We start from the raw sequence: 20,506 nt of genomic DNA, 5'->3' as shown, positions 1-20,506 counted from the left end.
CCATTTTCTGTCTTGCGCTCATCCATCTACCGTGGGGCAGGCACCTGGGGTCCCTCTTGCTCCTCCACTGTGTCCGGAACCCTACAGGCAGCTTCCAGAAGCTTCTCTTTCTTTATCTGCAAACTGGAGATGAGAAGTTCTGCTTCCCAAGCCCCTGTCACAATTGAGACCATGTCTGGGAAAGCTCTTTATTCGGAACCTACCAACACTAAGGTTTAATAAATATTCACTCGACTCCAGATTCTTCTAGTTCTTTCTCTTCTTTATCTTTCTCCATCCCTCCTTTTCCCTTCTTGTCTTTCTCCCCCTCCATCCCCTCCGCACGTGCTGCCTTTCTTTCCTGCTGACTGGTCTCTCCGCAGGCTCCGCGGCACACTTTCCTTCACCTCCCTTGTGAAATGCAGTCGTAGATTCCTGATCAGGAAGGATGGTGGCAATGGGGCAGGACCCTACTTGACCATTTTATCAGCAAAACCTAACAGGAAATAAGAATGAGGGCTGTTAAAAATATATATAAAGAGCTCCGTGTCATCCAGTATGAGAACCTTGATATATCCACGTCATGAAAATATGCCTCCCTGTCTCAGATGATCCTCTCGTGTGCACACCAGCTGCACACTCAGGGTTGGGTCAGCAGGCAGGAGACCAGGAGTAGCAAACAGGTGGCCTCCATCTACACTTGCTCCCCAGACCAGGTCTATGTGGGCACAAGGGTTTTACACGGAAACTTTGTCCTATAAATCCCAGTTCCTAGCATCTCCTGAAAAATGAGAAAACCTGGCAATCCTGGGTGCCCACTTCTGCATGCCCACAATCGTCAGGAGATGGGTTGTAGGTGTGCCCACTAGAAAGGGCTCTAGCAAGGGTTCTATATTTTACCCGCATCCCAAGTACTTCCCAGTGTAAGGACTGGGCTGATGTCACTTATCTGTTGTCTGCCTGGAGCTCTGAAAGCACTTGGGTTCAGGAGATCTGTGTTCTCCTTCCCCTACAGCCTGTCCTGCGGGACTATGAAGGTAGGGGACTAGAGGAAAGTAGGACAAGAGAGAAGACACTCTAGGTTTCTTGTTGTTGTTGTTGTGGTTGTTTTTTTAAGGCTTTATATATTTATTTGAGAGACAGGGAGTGTGTGAGCGTGCATGGAGGGCAGGGCATGCAGGGAGGCAGAGGGAGGGGGAGAAACAGACGCCCCGCTGAGACGTCCCAGGACCCCAGGATCGTGATCTGAGCTGAAGGCAGAGGCTTATCAACCAACAGAGCCGCCCAGGCGCCCCCCGAGGCTCCTTTTTAATTGTGGTAAAATATACGCAACACAAAAACTGTTACTTAGCCATTTTTAAGTGTACGATTCAGTGGCATCAATGACATTCTCAGTGTTGTGGACGCATCACCACTATATTCCCAAAACTCTTCACTACCGCAAAGAGAAACTCTGTACCTATTAAGAAGAATCCCCCCCCCCCAATTCCTTCCCACTCGCTCAGCGTCTGGAAAGCTCTAGACCACTTCCCGTCCCCATCAATTGGCTTACCCTAGGTACCTCATCCAAGTGTAATCACACAACGTCTGTCCTTGTGTGTCTGGCTTATTTCACTTAGCGTGACGTTTTCTGGGTTTCTCCACATTGCAGCAGGTGTCTATTCTTTTTTTTTTTTAAACATTTTTAAAAAGATTTTATTTATTCATTCATGAGAGACACACAGAGAGAGAGAGAGAGAGGCAGAGACACAGGCAGAGGGAGAAGCAGGCTCCCTGCAGGGATCCCGACGTGGGACTCGATCCCAGGTCTCCAGGATCATGCCCCGGGCGGAAGGCAGCGCTAAACCGCTGAGCCACCCGGGCCGCCTGCAGGTGTCTATTCTTCATTCTTTTTGATGGCTGAACAAAATGCCATCGTGTCGATATAGCACATTTCGTTTATCCATTCACCTCTTCATTGACACTTGGGTGGCTTCCACCTTTTGGCTCCTGTGACTAGCGTGGCTTTGAACACGGGTTGGGCAAATATCCTTTTGAGTCTCTTTCAATCCCTTGGGGTATATATATCTAGGAATGGACCCGTAGATGACATGGCAATTCTAAGTTTAGCTTCTTAAAGGAACCACAAACTGTTTCCCACGGTGACCACATCATTTTATCTTCCCACCTCTGAACTTGAAACAACCAATCATATTCAAGTGGAAGAGAGTCATGTTCATCTCCTTGTTCTTCCCCATTTTTCCTAAAAGTACATGTTAACTGTTGGCTTTTCAAAAGACCACCAGAGAGATCTGTTGACCAATCAAAACCATTTCATTAAGCCAATTACAGGAAGTTGTATTACTATATCTTTAAAGGTGTTAGCATAGTCCCAGAAAGGGAAAGGGAATGGGGGGTGTCTGGTCTCAGCGACTTTAGGGCAAGTCTTGGAAGCTGAGTCACTGGTGGGCACTGATGGCTTTGGGTTGGTGGGCACCAGGAAGTGAGCATCCTGAGGCCAATCTTCATTAAAAAAGAAAAAAAAAAAAAAGCTGTTGGTCTTGATAAGAAAGCTCTTCTAGTTAGCTCACAGTCTTATCTTCCAGAAGCAAATATGTATTTACTGGACCAAGTAGATAAAGTAGTTTTTGATGTGGGGACAGCATGCCCCATCTCAGTATTGTGTAGCACAGGCACAGCAAATGCTGTTGGTCTCCATCCGGACGGGTAAGGAGGGAAGACTCCGTCCTTTCATATCACGGATCCACTGAGTGAAAGGAAAAGCAGCGATGGGGGGACCATTGGCGAGAGAGCTGGGATGAGCTGTCAGGTGGCCATCGTGACCCTTCAGGCCAGGTCTCTAACCCTAGATCAAGAAGAACTTCTGGACTCTCTGGAATCCAAACTTGTGAATGTTTTGCTTTAATATTATAGAAACCACATGCCCAGTGTTCTCAGTCTGGTCAGCCGTGGAGGTCATGGGTCTCCCCTCCTTTCTTCGGTCAGAAAACTGACACACACACAGTCCCTCTCCTGCCCACACCCTCCGAACCTCCACTTAGTCAAAACCTGGCAAAGAACGATGAGAAAAACTGGGCCAGCTTCACAAGACTCTGCATTGTTTAGAGACACAGGGAAAAAAGGAGCATGTTTGTTCACTTTAATCTGATGGGCAGTTGTGTGAGTTGTTGTTTCGATCCTTATGAGCTGTTGTATGGATTGCAATTCCTACATTTTTAAAATAATAAAATCAGAATTTCACAACAGGTTTTTTGTTTGTTTGTTTTTTGGGTTTTTGTTTTGTTTTGTTTTTTGTTTTGTTTTGGTTTGGTTTTTTGCCAAAGGGCCACAATGATGGGCTAGATTTTGTGTTAAATATAACTTTGAGTTTCCAACCGCCCAGTGAAACCACCAGCGAGAAGTCAAAGAAAATTGTGTCGGTCAGAACTCCTCTTGGGAAAGTACTTTGTTTATTGGAAAGAGATATTTCCAGAAGCACCTTGGGCTGAGAGGGTGGGGTCCCAAGAAGACTAAAGACTACTAAATAGCCCTAATAAAGTTAGTCAGCTGCTTTTCACGGAGCCTCAGTTGCGTTAACGGGAGGCCAGCTGTGCAGCGGAGCTATGAATCGGTTTTGTGTGTGTCAGTTTGAGAGCAGAAGCGAGAGGAAAGCAGACTCGCTCCGTGTAAGAGAAGGAGGAGACCAGGCGAGGTTGGGCCTTGGAAGGAGAGAGAGGGAGACAGTCGTCAGCCACGGAACATCAAAGAGCAGATGGAAATGAAAATAGCTCGCGTTTGCTGTAACGCATGTGATTGTGAATTCAAGGCTAATGCATCAAAGGCACTACTGACATTTGGGGCCACATACTTGTTCCCTGGAGGGGGCTGCCCCGTGCGCTGGGGCTGCTGAGCTGCATCCCCGGCTGCTGACCACCAACCAGTAGCATCTGCCTCCTTCCGTCAGCTATGAGGACCTAAAATGTGTCTGGGCATCACCACGTGCCGCCCTGGGAAGCAAAATCATCACTGGCTGAGAAGCACTGTGTTGTGTCCGGAGCCAAGCTGGAGAGGCCAACAAGATGAAGATTCTAACGGGGAGGGACGGTAGGCTTCACTGGGACGCTTCACTCCTGTCCCAACGTTGTAGATCTGAGCCTCAGCCTCCAAGTTTCTTTTTTTTTTTTTTTTAATTTTTATTTATTTATTTATGATAGTCACAGAGAGAGAGAGAGAGGCAGAGACACAGGCAGAGGGAGAATCAGGCTCCATGCACCGGGAGCCTGACGTGGGACTCGATCCTGGGTCTCCAGGATCGCGCCCTGGGCCAAAGGCAGGCGCCAAACCACCGCACCACCCAGGGATTCCCGCCTCCAAGTTTCTAATCAACAGCCTGACACCTGTTGCAAAGGCACGAGGAAACAGGGGCACCTGGGTGGCTCAGCGGTTGGGCGTCTGCCTTTGGCTCAGGTCGTGACCTCGGGGTCCTGGGATCGAGTCCTGCATTGGGCTCCCCACAGGGAGCCTGCTTCTCCCTCTGCCTGTGTCTCTGCCTCTCTCTGTGTGTCTCTCATGAATAAATAAACGAAATCTTTATAAAAAAACAAAACAAAAAAAAGAAATGGATCCTATGAGGGTTCCTAATTCCTCTTTCTTCAAACATTCCTTTCTTACAGCATTTACTTTATTCCTTCACACCTGCGTATCTGTTGCCTGTGCAGGCTGCAGGCTCTTCTGTTACAACAACCGTCCAACACGACGTCTGAAATGTCCTAAGGCTAAAGTCACGGACTGCCAGGCCCCCTGCCTTGCTTGGCCTGTGGCTGTGTCTTATTTGGCTCTTTGACACATCCAGAACATTGACATTAACGTAGAGATTTACCACTTTCCTGAAAGGGTCACAAGATGGTTCAACAGCGGACCTGCGCTGCCGCGTAAGCAGGGATCCGTAGTTCCCAGAGCTGACCATCAGCTTCCTCCTGAGGAGAGGTGCCCACTCAGCAGTTGGCAGAGCTCCCTGCATCGTCTTGACATTGCTCTTCTTGCTCCTTGTCTCGCCCACGTTACTGGCCCGGCCCCTGAAGGTATGTGAATTTTCAACCACTAGTGTAAGTGCCCCTGGACTGTTGATCACTGGTCTCGGATTTCACATTGGGCGTCCTGATATTGTGTGGGGGGGACACGAGGAAACAGAGGTCGCCATAGAGCAGTGTGGCGCGAAGCTGGGTTTATTCCTTTGACCAAGGAGAACTGCCTTACTCAAGTGCAAAATCAGCAGGTCTTTCTGAACAAAAACTGAAAGGGCTAGCCATGAGTTGCAGAGAAAGTACATCAAATACGTACTGAGTATAAGCCCGAGGCAGGTTGCAAATTCCTCTTTGCCATTGGTCATGGCCCAAAGCAGGATGAACGTTCTGGAAAAGAACCACCGCAGACGCTGTGGGGCACAAGCCAGCTTAGCGCCGTGTAAATCTGGATGTGCACGCTGAGGACCGGTAGGAAATTGTTCAACAATGACGAATAATAGTCACGATTTTTGTTTAAAGATGTATTTATTTACGCGTGAGAGAGAGGGAGTGGGATGTGGGGAGGGACACAGGGAGAATCTCAAGCCGAATCTGCACTGACCGGGCTCGATCCCCGGACCCCGAGATCAGGACCCGAGTTGAAATCAATTCAGATGCTTAGCTGCCTAAGCCACCCAGGCGCCCCAGGGGAACTATGATTCAGAGTCAGGTGGCATGACTGAGACAAGAGGTCGCCCAGGGTCTCGTTTGATCCTTGACACTAGATCTCTCCGGATCGGATCGCTCGGTGGTGGTAGGCAGAGGCCATCCAGTGCGTTGGAGTTGGGCTCCTCGAGTCCTGCAGCCCACTCTTTCCTCGTACCTCTGGGGAGTTTCCTGGGCCCTGGAACTTCCCTAGCACGACTCTAGTGCATTGTACCGCGCAGATGCTCCCGGCTCCCAGCCCCACGGGGAAATTAGGCCAGGCTGGATATTTCCCCAAACAGGACTTTCATTCTCTCCAGACAATGTGATAAATCAGTCAATCTCATGCCCATGGATTTGGAACATGAAAGTACATTATTGCTTTATCAGTGGACCTGCTTTTAGGCAAACACATCGAAACAGGCTTCATGCCCCTTGATCTGTAGTTGACAGGATGATTAATAACCATTTGACATTTTAAAAGTGAATTCTCAAGGCATGACAAATAGATGGAAATACTAACCAGTCAGCGTGTTTACAAAGTACTTGTCTCCCATGAATCCAGTAACGTGACGGTCCTTCCGATTTGGGTCACGAGATTATTAGAACATCTTGTCCTGAGGAAAGAGAGAAAAGGAACCCCTCGAAGATGTTGTAAGTACAATAGTACTTAAGGAGATGAGATTTTGATATATTTGGATAGTTTATGGCTTCTAGTGACTTGTCCTTAAAATTTCTGTCTTTAATGTCACCTTCCTTTACATTTTTTTAATTGTGGTAAAGTGTATATCATAATACTTCCCAGTACATAATATTTCCCATTTTCACTATTTTTAAGTGTATAGTTCAGTACCCTAATTTACTTCTTTTTAAAATTGCTTTTTTGCTAATAAAAAATTGTAGAAGACAAATTCGTTTAGGTCTAGTTTCATATATCTAAACAGGGGCCCAGTCTATGCCAGGGAAAATCCTGGGCCCCAATTCTTTCCCCCAAAAAAGCCTCTGAAATTAAAGACGGAAGGCCATGGCTAGGGATAGATTCCACTGTTTATAAAGAATAGAATTCCAGGGGCGCCTGGGCGGCGCAGTCTGTTGGAGTGTCTGACTCTTGGTTTCAGCTCAGGTCACGATCTCAGGGTCATGAGATCGAGTCCCCACATTGAAGCCCTGCATCGGGCTCCATGCTCTCTCCATCTCCCTCTGCTTCTCTCTAAAATAAATAAATCAATCTTGAAAAAAAAAACAAACAGAACTTCAGTTACTCCTCTCTTTTCATATCCAATATGGGGTGAATAGATCATGTAGAAACAATAAGATATTATATTAAGATTTGGTGAGTTGAAAAACGCTGACCTCGAGCGAAGAAGCCATGATCCAACAGTTTATCAACTATTGGTTGATAAGTTTCAACCTATTTATCTTATTTTTATGATCTCTAAAAATCATAATGTCAAAATACACAAAGCAACAGTAAAATTTGTTGCTCAAGTGTTGTTTATTTACCTTAATAATGATTAGTCTTTTAAAATATAAGCAGAAATAGGATTGCCTGGCTGTCTCCATCGGTAGAGCTCACAACATTTGATTTCACGATCGTTAAGTTTGAGCCTCAGGCGGCGGCAGGTAGAGCTTACTTTAAAAAAAATATATATATGTAAACATATTTATATATAAATGTATACATATATATGCAGAAATAAGATTGGATGCATATTTTGAAGTTTTTTGTCTTCACATAAAGCAGAGAAACTATTTGTTTCAAATGTATTTTAGGCCTTTCATAGGCCAGATATTCCCAGACAGTGACCACCAGTAAGGAGTTGTTGGCTGGCCCCACCGTCAATCCTTGGAAACCTGCGAACCAAATCCTCTCCCTTCAAGTTCCCAGCATATCTCCCAGCCCCATAATAAAAGAGAAGGTTTTTTCTATTTTCTCAGTGGGAGTGCTGCTCTGGCATTTTCTCTGGATCTATAAAATATTTCACTTCACCCTATCTCTTCGTGGTCCTCAAAATTAATCTTGATTGATGTAGGATTGTTTTTTATGATGCTGCACTCTTTCACCTTCCTGTGTAGTGTCATTTCACAAATTCGGACATGGGAACTATTAAAAGGACAGAGAAATTCCTAAAGCTACACAAAGTATCGTCCCATAACAAAAGCCATTATTTTCATCTTACATTTCAGTGGCCTTTTTCTCCAGGGCAAAATAAATCCGATTTATTGGATATAAAATCCGATTTAAATGGATTGCACCTCGGCTATTAGTTCACAGACCTCTGCCTGCAATCCCAGAAGCTGCCACCAGGTGGTGGTGAGCCGTTTTGGATGCAAAGGCTAGTGGGGGGGGAAGGGGAGGGGAGGCTGGTGGGGGAAGGGGAGGGGAGGCTGGAAGGGGGGAGGGGAGGGGAGGCTGGTGGGGGGAGGGGAGGGGAGGCTGGTGGGGGTAAGGGGAGGGGAGGCTGGTGGGGGGAAGGGGAGGCTGGTGGGGGAAGGGGAGGGGAGGCTGGTGGTGGGGAGGGGAGGGGAGGCTGGTGGGGGGAAGGGGAGGGGAGGCTGGTGGGGGGGAGGAGGAAGGGAGGCTGGTGGGGGAGGAGGAAGGGAGGCTGGTGGGGGAGGAGGGAGGAGGAGGGAAAGGGGAAGAGGAAGGGGAAGAGAAGAGGAAAGGGAAGGGGGAGGGGAGGAGAAGGGGAAGAGGAAGGGGAAGAGGAGGGGGAGGGGAAGGGGTAGAGGAAGAGAAGAGAAGAGAGGAAATCAAATCACAACAAAAAAATGTCAGGTCATCATAAGTCAACAAACTGCATCAGGACCCCGGGGGGCTCAGTAGTTGAGCATCGGCCTCCGGCCCAGGGAGTGACCCCGGGGTCCCGGGATCGAGTGCCACGTCGGGTCCCACAGGGAGCCTGCTTCTCCCTCCGCCTAGGTCTCTGCCTCTCTCTCTGGGTCTTGTGAATAAATGAATAAGTCGTTTTATTACAGCATGTACTGGTAGGTGTTCAGTAAACAGAGGTGGGGGGCCAAGCCCCGTCCTCCCCATCCCGTCTGGCTCCAGCGCACGTCGTCTCCGCACCTTCTTCTCCTCCTCCTCCTCCACCTCCTCCTCCCCCTCCTCCTCCTCCCCCTCCCTCCTCCTCCCCCTCCCTCCCCCTCCTCCTCCACCTCCTCCTCCTCCTCCTCCCTCTCCTCCCCCTCCATCTCCTCCTCCTCCTCCCCCTCTCCTCCACCTCCTCCTCCCCTCCTCCTCCTCCCCCTCCACCTCCTCCTCCTCCATCTCCTCCACCTCCTCCTCCTCCTCCTCCCCCTCCTCCCCCTCCACCTCCTCCTCTACCTCCTCCTCCTCCTCCTCCCTCTCCTCCCCCCTCCACCTCCTCCTCCTCCTCCCCTCCTCCTCCACCTCCTCCTCCTCCTCCTCCCCCTCCACCTCCTCCTCTACCTCCTCCTCCTCCTCCTCCCTCTCCTCCCCCTCCACCTCCTCCTCCTCCTCCCCTCCTCCTCCACCTCCTCCTCCTCCCCCCTCCTCCCCCTCCTCCTCCTCCTCCTCCCCCTCCTCCCCCTCCACCTCCTCCTCCTCCTCCTCCTCCTCCCTCCTCCCCTCCACCTCCTCCTCCCCCTCCACCTCCTCCTCCCCCTCCTCCTCCTCCTCCCCCTCCACCCTCCTCCGGGGTGGGGGGCGCCCTCGGTCTCCGGCAGGAGGTTCTCTGGCACAAGAGGGCTGCGCGGTCCGTCGTGCTCGTGCGCTCAGGGTGTGTGTGTGTGTGTGTGTGTGTGTGCGCGTGTGCGTGCGCCGGACACCCCGGAAGGCAGCCCGAGGGCCGGCCCTCCACCAGCACAGCAAGGAGCCGCGTGGCCGCCGCCGCCTCCCTGGCAGGGCCGAGAAGCTTCCAGGCGCGTCGGAGCGGGTCCGGGTCCGGGTCCGGGTCCGGGTCCGGGTCCGGGTCCGGGTCCGGAGCGGGTCGGTGGGGAACCGCGCCTTTGCACGCGGGGGATCAGACGGGGCCGGGGCCTGTCCTGCCTGCTCGGTCACCCGCGCCCCTGAGCCCCCGGCTCTCGCCCCCGTGGGCTCGCGGCCGTCCTGGCCCCGCCCGGTCTGATCCCCCGCGGCGCCGGTGGCCCGCACATACCTGCACGCACACCCACATACACACCTGCACACTCACCTGCACGCACACCCCCACGCACCCCCACGCACGCCCGCACACACCCCTGCACTCCCTTTCTTGCTAAGTCTCATTATGGCTACTAAAACAAGGAAACTGAATTACGCATATAACATTGTGGCCATTGTATTTATCTATATAATTTGGCTTTTACCTATGATTTTATCTACTGGGTTTTTTTTTTTTTCTCTTACATAAACTTTCCTTTTGTTAAAATTTTTATTTATTTATTTACTTACTTACTTATGAAAGAGACAGCACATGAGCAGAGGCAGAGGCAGAGGGAGCATCAAACTCTACCGGGAAGCAGGGAGGCTGATGTGGGACTTGATCCCAGAACCTGGAGATCATGACCTGAGCCGAAGGCGGATGCTTAACCGCTGAGCCCCTCAGGTACCCCAAACAGACTTTATTTTTTAGAGCAGTTTCAGGTCCACAGCAAAATTGAGCATAAAGGCCAGGGGTTCCCATGCACCCCCATCCCCCTGTAGGCAGGGCCTCCCCCACTGTCAGTGCTGTTTTTAAATTAGATTTTTTTTTGTCTTTTAGAAACTTAAAAGCATTTTAACATCAAATAGATTTTAAGAGTAGTAATATGGTGATTCGCTAACACCGATTCTTTGATCTTTTTCTTCACGTTTTTTCCGTTCACTCCCAGGCCGCACTCCTCTGAAGGAGGCAGGCAGGGGATCCCCGCTGCCAGGTGGGAGCCCGGGCTGGGAAGAATGAGGAGGTCAGGGGAGTGGGGGAGGGGGGAGGGGGGGAGGGCTGGTCCTCACCCAGCCTCAGACATATGAGAACAACAGCCTTCCGGGTTAGTAAACACAAATCATCTGAAAGCACACCTGCAGTAAAATTTTAAAGAAAAATTCAAGTTTTGGGGCACTGGGTGGCTCAGTCGGCTAAGTGTCTGCCTTCAGCTGGAATCATGATCCAGGGTCCTGGATCCTTGCCGGTGACCTGCTGGAGGCCAGGCCACGGGGACACACACTCGAGGGGAGGGTGGCCCACGTGTCCTCAGTGACACACTTGTGAGAGGTGCGCTGCTGGATGTTGTCACGGCTTCTCCTCTGCTTCCCATCGGAGGGGAGGAATCACCTCATTTCACAGTGGAGGAAACCAAGGGCCGCACAGGAAAATAGTGGCCTGAAATCATGACGTCAAGGGCAGAATTTGAACCTAGATCCATTTGACGCCAAAGCTTTTTTCCCCCTATCCCAGCTCACCACACCACGTCTGTAACGAAGAAATGTTACCACCATGCTTTTCTCGGCAGGATCAGATGCCTCATGTTTATTTAAAGAAATGCTTGGGGGGGGTGCTGGCGGGGGACGGGGATGAGCGCCAGACTGCTCAGTGGGAAGAGCGTGCGACTCTTGATCTCAGGGTCATGAATTCAAGCTCCAGCTTCGGTGTGGAGCCTACTTAAAAACAAAGTTTATTGGGCTCCTGCCTCCAACCCATCCTTCCCACTACCCCCTGCTGCAGACACTGCAGAAGCACACAGGCTCCGTGAGCCCCCACTGTCCCTCGTCACATACGGCCTACTGACACTTAAAATCTACCTAGTTTGAGTTGAGATACACCGTAAAATACACATGGGGTTTTCTTTTTTATTTATTTATTCATGAGAGACACAAAGTCACAGGCAGAGGGAGAAGCAGGCTGTCTGCAGGGAGCCCGATGCGGGACTTGATCCCAGGACCCCAGGATCATGCCCTGAGCCCAAGACAGATGCTCAACCACTGAGACACCCAGTGCCCCCTACATATGGGATTTTGAAAAAACCTGGTCAAGAAAAAAAAAGATAATGTCTCATTAATAAAGTTTTCATATCAATCATATGTTGAAATGATATTATGGCCACAGGAGGTAAAATAGAAGATTGACCAAAATTGATTCCATCTCTTTCTTCGTATGTGTTCAGTGCGGCTCCTGGAGCACTTAGTGACCCACACGGCTCACGTTCTGTTTGTAAAGGACAGCTCCGCAGCAAGGCTGTCCTGAGAGCTCTGCTTTGTTGCCCTCTCCGCAGATTAAGCTGCTATTACTGGGAGTTTAAGGAGGATTTGTGGAAGGAGGACTGACACCCTTGCGGCCGGCCCGGGTGTTAGGGGGACCCTAATGCCGCACACTTAACGCAGCTAATCTGCTTTAGCTGCACATTAGCGGCCTTGGCCATTAACAGACTTAAGCCCTTTCTTCAGTGAGCTCTGCCCTTCGAAGACACGGCCTTTTTGGATTATATTTTATGGAATTAAACAGAAGAAGAAGAAGAAAAAAAAAAAAAGCCAGGGACGAAAGAGTCAAGGAACGGCGCAGACCTCTCCTCACTGTTTTGTCCAGCGATGGTCCAGCTTTGAGGTTCCTACGTTTGTCCCGAGTTTACCTTGCCCAGCGGGCCAAGAGCTCGCGCACTGTTTGCGTCCGCCTAGAAAGAAAATGCCCATGAGGACTGTGGTCCCCTTTCCTGCTAGAGCTGAAAGGGATGGAAAAATACGTTTGCTTTGGAGAGGCGAAGAGACAGAAAGAAACCCTGCAGGGAGTATCACTTTACCTCCTCCAGCTGGGAGAAAGCCGGCTGGCCCCAGATAGGATTTCAGCCCTGTGGTTAAGTAAGCAAACAATCTACCCATGTCCTAGAATAATAATAACACGAAAGGGGATAGATAAATCCAGGTCAACCGCCCCCAGCAGAGGCCCAGGGAGCCCAGGCTGGGGGAGGTCACTAACGTCACCACGGGACCAGCCCTACATCCACAGGTGGTAGGGGTGGGATTAAACTTCACCTGTAATTCAACAACGGCCAACGGTTGACAGTCCCTGTGCCGAAGGCCCCTTCTCTTCCGCCTCTTTTTTTTTTTTTTAATTTTTATTTATTTATGATAGTCACACAGAGAGAAAGAGAGAGAGGCAGAGACACAGGCAGAGGGAGAAGCAGGCTCCACGCACCAGGAGCCCGATGTGGGATTCGATCCCGGGTCTCCAGGATCGCGCCCTGGGCCAAAGGCAGGCGCCAAACCGCTGCGCCACCCAGGGATCCCCTCTTCCGCCTCTTGACTTCGCACTTTGCTCATCCTGCATTCCCAGGCCGCTGTCCTGACAGCTCCGCGCTTTGCCTTCCTCCCAAATGTCCGCTTTCCAGATCTCCGCGGGGCCGTGTCCCTCTCCTGTGAATCTCCTCTTCCATGCAGCACTTTCTGAGGGAGGCCTGCCTGACCGCCGGCACCAGCCCCCGTGTCACCATCGCATCACTGTTTTTCTTCCAAGGGTGTGAACCACTGAAGCACTGAACCAGTCCCCCCCAGCTCCTGCCGTCGTCCCTGGTCCACAGAAGGGGTTGGGTGTGTAGTGATCTGCGGACTGAAAGGGGATGAACAGACTGGCAGCAGCGGCAGCCTCCCGGACACTGTCTTCTAATTTCAGGGGAAATACACTTCCAATTATGTCCATTGGTGAAAATATTATTTAATTTTGAGAAATGTATTTTCCAGTTCAACTCTTCTGAATCACATCTATGCCATCATGCGAGGCTCATCTCAGTGGACGATTTGCAGATACGTTGGCTCAAAGATAGACTCCTAGGCTCAAAGATAGACTCCTGGGCCCTAAGATAGACTCCCGGGCCCTAAGAGAGACTTTCAGGCTCTAAGAGAGAATCCTAGGCCCTAAGATAGAGTCCCAGGCTCTAAGATAGACTCCCGGGCTCAAAGATAGATCCCAGGCTCTAAGAGAGTCCCGGGCCCTAAGATAGACTCCCAGGCCCTAAGATAGACCCCCAGGTTCAAAGATAGACTCCCAGCCTCTAAGAGAGAGTCCCGAGTCCTAAGAGAGAGTCCCAGGCCCTAAGATAGACTCCCAGGCTCTACGATAGACTCCTAGGCTATTTAAAGAGACATTCTACCGGTGATCCAAAAAGGGACTTTGATTGGATAATGGAGTGTGATCGGCATGAGAGTATCACGTGACTGAAGGGAAACTGGTTTCCAATGAAGATCAGATTACAACGGCACTTGCAGCAACTGAGAGGATTAACGTGGCAGTTAAAGAAAAAGCTTTCCAAGTGAATAACAGTAGGGCGTAAAGTAACACAGGTGGCAGGGTACAAGGTTGTGGCTTTTGATATATTTGTGTGTCCCTGTATTTGTGGATTCTATAAAATGGTGTAAAGTCATCCTGTAAATACTCCCGAGGTCACAGCCCATTCTCAGACGTCAAGGGAAAGCTGCCATCTCCCACTGAAATCAGCACTTCTGTTAGCACCTGCTACTTGCCGCGTTTAGAGCCTGGTTTCTCAAAAGCTTTGTGCCCAGAGCGGCAGCAACACTTCAAACTTGTTACGTATGCAGAATATCAGGCTCTGCACCCCAGTCCCACAGACCCCCAGCCTGCACTTTAACAAGATTCCCAGGGAATTCATATGCGTCTCTCTCTCTCTCTCTCTCACACACGCACACACAGAGTTTGAGAAGAATTGGTCTAGAATCAGACTCTAGACAAGTGGTTAGCACCTGGGGGTGGGTTGTGCGGTGCAACTTAACTTCTTGAGGGACATTTGGCAAAGACTAGAGACATTTTCGATTGTCACACCTGGTGATGACGAGGACGCAGGGAGGTTCGCGGCATCTGGTGGGTAGAGGCTGGGATGCTGCTCAGCAGGCCTTAAAATTCCCAGGGCCATCCTCCACACCCAGAAAGAATGATCCAGCACAGAAAGTCAACAGTGCCGACGTGGAGAAACTGCTCTAGCCCAACAGACTCTAGAGTTTAACATGGTAACGTTATTATGTGCAGTAAAGCAAACTGTAGCTTGCAAACATTGGCCAGTTAGGACTCACCACCAGACTCCACAGATGGGAAACTTGAGAGATGAGGTTACTTAAAAATCCATCATTCAATGTTCATGCACGTAACAGGTGAGTTGGTGGCCCAAACAAATCACAACCTATTGCATAAGAAGCCAAGGGTTTCATGGGGAAATGTCTTAAAATAAGATAAACCCCCCAAATAAATAAATACATAAAGTTAAACCCACCATCATCGCGGCCTCACCATTCCTGTCTCCCTCCAGCAACTTGTTCTAATCACAAGTCTGCTTCCCCCAAATGCCCCTTGCTCTCAGGTGATGCTCTTCTTCTCTCCTTCGTCTGCCAGATTCCTCCCCCTCCCCCTCCTAACCCTAAATGAGACCCCCCCCCAGTCCCCCCTGCTCTCCCAGCCTCCAGGATCTCCGCTCATTCTAGAGCGTAGGTCTGGCCCACCTCCTCCCAGGGTGGGGGGGTGGGAGTCCTGCCCATAGACATGTTCCGTGCATTGCTCCGGCGTGGCCCGGGCCTTGATCATTTCCAAGCTCCTCTGCCAGGGTTGAGAACCAGCCACTGGCCAATCTCCTTAACGCAGGGGGAGTGTGAGGCCATCCTGCCCAAGCGCCCTTTTCAGGCTCATTGCCCCTCCCCTGCATTTTGACCTCTTCACTTTCCATCCGTGTTTCCCAACATGCCACGCACTTCTTAAAAAGTGATTTTTTCCTTGTTAAAAAATGGAACAGTCTATTCGTACAGCTTGGAAAAGATGGTGCACCACGAAGGTGAAATTGCTGTGCCTCTAATTCCAGAGCTCAGAGGTCAGCAGTGTCATATTTGTGTGTTTCCTACACCAGGACCGTGGACACGGGCACACAGAAGGCCAGCCCCGGCCGCACCTCGCCGGGGCCTCAGCTCATACAGGTGCCTCTGCCTGGAAGCCCTCCCTCCCCTGCCGAGCCTGAGCCTCCCCGCAAACTAACAAAACCCCTCGGTGCCCGTCACATGCAAGTGCTTCTCTCCTACAAAATCTTTCCTGACCAATCTCAGATGGATGTAATGTCTTGTCCCCTGTGTGCGTCCCCACAGATCATACCTGCTTTATGGCAGTTATTGCCTGGGCTGGGTCATGGTCTGCGGGCCACTTTCCCCTGCGAGACTGAGCTCCTTGCGTGTAGGAAGTCGTGACTTTCTTTTATGTATTACTTTTGCTTGTTTGTACTTTACCCTCCTATGCATGGCACTGAGGAAGGGGGATTTACTGAATGGCCATTGAATTGCTGAATTTGCTTCCATAACTGGAGAACAAGATAGATAGATGATAGATAGATAGATAGATAGATAGATATAGAAATAGATATAGATGATATAGATATAGATGATATAGATGATGATATAGATGATGATATAGATATAGATATAGATATAGATATAGATATAGATATAGATATAGATATAGATATAGATATAGATTAGATATAGATCTCCCTGGGTGGAGCCATTCTGGACCGTCCCATTTTAGCAATCTGTGATGACCTTTGTTTTGTTTTTACAATTTGGCTTCATTCCTTTCTCTGCTTAACATGATTCTCTGTTCTTCGCTCCTGGGTGACTAAACAATTCAATTTCAATTTTGAAGTCAAAACGATGCAGAACCACCATAATAACTTTTTCTCTTTTATTCATGTTTTGTGGGAAAGGTGGCACAAAAGTAGCTGCTTTGACCTCTTCCACAAGGAGAACACATAGCTGTGGCCTTTCCACGCCCCAAAGGTGACCTTGGAACTGATAGTGTTGTGATAAATGTACGGTTTTACCTGGGAGTGATACTGGACTATGCTTTAGCGTTAAAGATGCTCCAAAATTCACAGCAGGAGCACCGCGGAGGAGAGAGGAAGGCAGCGGAGCATTCGAGCATTCGAGCATTCGTATCAGTAGTTAACTTTGGTCAAGAGAACTACAGCTACATGCACTTCCCCATTTCTTATCTGGAGCATAAGGATGCTGAATAGTGATAGCAAAAATCAGCGATTCTACATATAAAATGTTTAATGTTTTAAATAAAATATTTAACCTACTGAAATTATATTCTTTTTTTTTTAAGTAAATGGTAAAATACTAGGGAAGTAAAATAGGTTATTGAAAGCTTCAGAAGAGAGAATGGTAAATTCTGAGCAAGGCATGTCCTTATACGAACTCATTATCATTGACAATTAAGATTGCAAGACTGCCCTCTAAAGCCCTCCTACCAGCTACCATTTCATCTTATTATCACACAAACTCTTCAATCTTTGCATTAGTACTGCTTTCAATTGTCTACTAGCAATTTGTTGGCTCCTAGGGGACTCAGATGTAAAAAAAACAATGAGCTATTTCAATTACATTTCAACAAAAATGGGACAAATTGCTGTTTGTTTCTCCTTCCCAGACAAATTCCAAGGGGCAATTTGAGGATGGGATTTGAATTTGGGCTAAAGCTGATTTAGTTGTCCTACTTGGCCAGGCCTTTTGATTCTATGCTAGGTGAGGGATGCCCTTAGGCCAAGGATGCTTTTAGAACTTTTTAGGAACACAGCTTTGGAGGCAGATTCCTTCAGTATGACCCTGAGTAACTTATTCACTTACCTGAGCCTCAGGGTTTGTTTGTTTTCTTTTTTTTCCCAATAAAATAAGACAGAATTATATAAGTATGAGCCCATTCCCAAGGATATTTTGGGATTAAATGAGGTATTACATAAAAACCATTTAACACAATGTTTGTACATAGTATGGTCTCAATGAGTGGTAGCAACTTGATAATTCCATGTCACATCTACCATAATATATTTGTAAAAGTCTTGGATATATGAGTCAGCTCTGAATCTTTCCAGAGATCCTTGGATCCCCTGGAGGAGCCACCAGCTTGCCCATAGGAGACCTGGATGACCATCCTCGTGTCTGGACTCGGGGTTCTAGAGAAACTCAATAACAGAAAACAGAAGATTAAAGGACTCTTTTTATCAGATCTCTGGAACTAAGTAATAGATGTCGCTCTCTATGAATGATAACCTACCTTAAGAATCTAGATGATAGGGGATCCCTGGGTGGCTCAGCAGTTTAGCGCCTGCCTTTGGCCCAGGGCGTGATCCTGGGGTCCCGGGATTGAGTCCCGCATCGAGCTCCCTGCATGGAGCCTGCTTCTCCCTCTACCTGTGTCCCTGCCCCTCTCTCTCTGTGTCTCATGAATAAACAAATTTAAACATCTTAAGAAAAACAACAACAACAAAGGAACTTCAGTTAATAAATTTCTGTGTTTTCAATCGAGGCTGATGGACTGAACGTCTGGTTGCGAATACTAGTTCTCATGCTGTCCAGAGATTCTCAAAATAGTCGTGATTAATTAAGACGAAATTTCATTTCTCTCTCACATAAAAGACAGGGTATATATAGTCCATGACTGGTATGGTGGCTCCACAGTCATCAGGACCCGGATTCCTTCTACCCTGGGGCTCTGCTGTTTGTAAGGGGAGGCCCGGGCCGCGGACCACCAGGGCTGCTGCGGCTCCCGCAAGGCCCAGGGGGGAGACACGGGAAGCCCAGCAACGACGCTCCCCTCCACGGAGAACCCCGAAGCTTCCAGCCACTCACTGTATCACCTCGTTCTGAAATTAGTCACACGGCCACGCATACGACAAGGAATAAATACCCTGGGTGATTCATGTGGTTGGGGACGACCATGTGGCCGAGTGAAAAGTGGAGATGCAGTTCGTATGTGAGAAAAGAGGACGAGTGTGGGGAGATAACCAATAATCCTTGTCACAGTCACTGTCCACACCACCTGCTGCTTTCCGAGACAGTGGGGATCGTCTCAGCTGAAGGAGATGCAGAACTGGCTCAAGGGCCTTCGGCTGCTCTTTCCTGATTGTATTTCCCATGTTCAGAAAATTTTCTTCTGGTTGAAAACAGAGACCACACCAGTTACTAAGCTTTCTGTCTGTGATACTAAGGGAGTTTTTCTGCACTGAACTTTTTTTTTTTTTTTTTTTTGCACTGAACTTTCAAAAAGAAATGACTGGGGGCACCTGGGTGGCTTAGTTGGTTAAGCATCTGGCTTCAGCTCAGGTCATGATCCCAGGGTCCTGGGATCCAGCCCCAGATTGGGCTCGCTGCTCACTGGGGGAGTCTGCTTCTCCCTCTCTCTCTGCCCTTCCCCTTACTCGTGCTCTCTGTCTCTCTGTCTCTCTCAAATCAATGAATAAAATCTTTAAAAAAATAAAATAAAACAGAAATGATCATAGAAAAAAATTAAGATAATAAAGAAAAGTTTTCTATAGTTTCATCCATCTAGTAATCATAACCATTAGCATCTTGGTGGACATTTTTCACATTAATTAATATTATTTCTCTTTACATATGAGAATTTTAACATAAAAAGTGAAATTGTGCTGTACACACTGGTTTGAAACCTAATTTGCAGACTTAATAGGTCACTAATTATATCTTTTCTTTCCATTAGCTATTCTTTGGCATCATTTTTCCTTTGTTTTATTTTTTAAGGTATTATCCACGTAAAATAAAATAGGTTCATCTTAGGTGTGAAGTTTGGTAACTTTCAGTAATTGTGCACGGCCTTGTAACTACCACCATGCACGAGAACTAGAACAGTTCCTCACCTTAGAAAAGGTCTCTGCTGGGATGCTTGGGGGCTCAGCGGCTGCCTTTGGCCCAGGGCGTGACCCCGGGTCCGGGATCGAGTCCCGCATCGGGCTCCCCCCATGGGGCCTGCTTCTCCCTCTGCCTGGGTCTCTGCCTCCCTCTGAGTGTCTCATGAATAAATACATAAAATCTTTAAAAAAAAAGAAGGGGTGGGGTTCCTGTGATTAGCTAAGGCAGCAAGGCGGGAAGCGGCCTGAGGCCCTGGGGAGGGGCAGAGGAGCTGGGGGCACCTGCCGGCCACGGGGCCAGGCAAGCTGCAGCTGCGGGGAGCACCAGGTCCCGGGGGCTTTAGGCCAGGCTCGCCTGCCGGGGGGAGCTCTCGCCGACGGGGCAGAAAAGGGCGGGGAACCGCGCACCAGGCCCCTGCAAGGCACCTGCTCACGGATGGTTCCAGCTCGTGCTGCGCTCTGGGCGAGGAGGCTCCCTGATGCCTTCTGCAAGCTCTGCTGCGTGTCTTCGCCGCCCCGGGGCCCCAGGCCGGGCCCGCGGCAGTCCGAGGCCCCAGGAGTCCAGCAGCTGGAAAGCCGGCCCGCAGCCCGTTGGGGGGGCTCGGGGTAACCGCGGCGACCCCCCCCCACCCGCGCCCATCCTGCCTCCCCGGCGGAGCACCTTGCCCGCCTCCCCCCAAGCCTCTGCTGCGATCCCAACGCCCAGCACCTCAGGGTGGGGCCACCTTCCAAGAGGTGGTCCCGTGGAAATGAAGCCTGGGGGTGGGGGTGCCCTTCAAGGGATGCTCCCGAGCCTTGGCTCTCTCAAGAGAGACTTGGTTTTCTTTGGCCTTTAGTCTGAGGGTCCGCGCCACAAAGGGTCACACTAAGCACACTCGGAGCGCTGGAAGCATCCCGCGGGGCAGGCCCCACCAGGCGAGCCCCAGGCAGGCTGCTGATGCCAGCAGAGCAGTGACTGCGCCTCGGCCGGGGTGGGGGGGGGGCCCTTGCAGGTGCCTGTCCAAAGATATGAGGGAGGAGAGAAGAAGTGACCCCTACGTTAATATGTTCTGGAAATCATTACATAGGAAGATAAGGATAAACGAGCAAATAATTTAACTATGGGGGTGGGGGGGGTTGCAACTTGAGCACAGTCTCTTCACTCAGAGGAAACTTTCCAGGCTCGCAGCTGCACACCTGTCTGTGGGCCCTGCTTCCCACATACTTCAGTTTGATGTCCGGGACTGATAACGGACGTT

The 20,506-nt window shown here is 49.6% G+C and overlaps 1 long non-coding RNA gene across 1 annotated transcript; it reads right to left on the bottom strand.

The window, feature by feature from the left end:
- Nucleotides 1-11,588: 11,588 nt before the first annotated feature.
- Nucleotides 11,589-13,995, bottom strand: LOC144305833 (uncharacterized). The gene is made up of 3 exons (XR_013372856.1): nucleotides 12,877-13,995; nucleotides 12,613-12,673; nucleotides 11,589-12,254 (listed from the first exon to the last, which is right to left on the bottom strand). It is a non-coding gene; the product is annotated as an uncharacterized LOC144305833 (long non-coding RNA).
- Between the last annotated feature and the right edge of the window lie 6,511 nt (nucleotides 13,996-20,506).

The sequence above is a fragment of the Canis aureus genome, chromosome 36, assembly GCF_053574225.1.
Source record: "Canis aureus isolate CA01 chromosome 36, VMU_Caureus_v.1.0, whole genome shotgun sequence".
NCBI lineage: Eukaryota > Metazoa > Chordata > Mammalia > Carnivora > Canidae > Canis > Canis aureus.
Note: the sequence above shows the minus strand (reverse complement) of the source record. Positions and strands in the feature narration are given on the sequence as shown.